We start from the raw sequence: 1,549 nt of genomic DNA, 5'->3' as shown, positions 1-1,549 counted from the left end.
CAAGATTCCTTCGGATCCCTAACCCTAAAACAAGCAATATCCCAAATATACAATAAATAAACTCACTGGAATCCTTAGGGAGACTCGGTGATAGATAAGTGAATGAAACATTTGGAAGAGAGGACCAAATAAGAATGGAAGGAAACACTTCAAGCCCTGAGAGAAGCTGCCTTAAGGCATTGTTCTGGCTGGTACAAATAAAAAATCCAACATAGGACATATTACTCCAGTGTATACCTAAATGAGGAAGACAGTACGAGGAATGGCACGTGTGTCAGAGGTTGTGGCCAATTCAGCACCTTTATCCACACGTTGTGGTCATGCCCATGCCTTGGTTCTATCTGAAAAGAAGTGATGGAACCCTTAATACACCTCACAGGGGCCCACCATTGGGAAAAGTGTAAAACTATGTATACTGGAAAGACGGAGTTAAGAGATGCCCCCCACCCGAAATAATTATGCTAACTTAGTTTGACCGTGGCTAGGACTAATGTAGTGAGGCTTTTTAAGTGAGTGTCCAGGTCACCCCCATCCCAACTCAAGATCGACACATGGAGAAAGGATATGCACTAATGTGTGTTAGCTGAAAAATACGATTGTGAAGGGAGGAGGGGCCACACAAAAATTGGAGATGAGCTGGGAATCATGGTGTGCAAAGAGAGGTAAGAGATATGAGATTCCACAAGGAGATACTAAGGTGCGAGAAAGGAGATGGTAGCTGTTCCTTCACCTGACACACACTTCAAGACCACACAATGAGACACTTCCAATAAATGATTCCTTTGGTCATAACGCCAGATGATATTCTATTGATGAGTCAATAGTGATAACTGTAATTGCGATTGTATTTCATTAACATGATAATAAATCAAAGTTTTTAAAAAATCATGCAAAGATCACCAAAAGCCTTCAAGAAGGAAAAGTATTCCTACATAGCTGGTCTCAATGATCCTTCTTTGGAAGTACCATCTTACAAGTAGTGCTTGAATCGCTGGCTACAATGTAGAGAAGACTAAATCAGTGCTCCTTCCCTTAAACTATATCAATAAGACCTGAGTAATGTACTAATATGCTTGGACTAAATAGAAAGGCTGCTGCTAGAATTGTGCCCTCAATAAATAAAGTATCACTGCCTAAAAATCTGAAATAAACACAATGGACAAGCCCAACTTGCATTTGATTGACAAAAAAAATAGGTTTAAATGGATTATCTTCCAAAATAAGCAACATATGCAGATCTTACCAGAGACATTCTGAATTGCTTATTTTTGCAATAACCTGTTTAAAACAGAGCAACATTTCTAGGTTGCGCTTTCATGTTAGGCAATATGATAATCTCAATGGCAGGGCCCACATTTATTATAAAATATTGGTATGTTCCAGTTGCGGTAGTCATATAAATACAGTGCTTAATAGGAGGTCTACTATCCCAGTGTACATCTGAGCTACCAACATTTTATTTGTAAGGGAGCTAGTCTAGAAGCTATAGATTGCGTGTTACCATTTGGGCGTCTGCTGGTGCCATCTTTAACATTTTGCTTAAGTGAAA

The sequence above is a fragment of the Lissotriton helveticus genome, chromosome 9, assembly GCF_964261635.1.
Source record: "Lissotriton helveticus chromosome 9, aLisHel1.1, whole genome shotgun sequence".
In the NCBI taxonomy this organism is placed as follows: Eukaryota; Metazoa; Chordata; class Amphibia; order Caudata; family Salamandridae; genus Lissotriton; species Lissotriton helveticus.
This window is presented reverse-complemented; position numbering follows the sequence as displayed.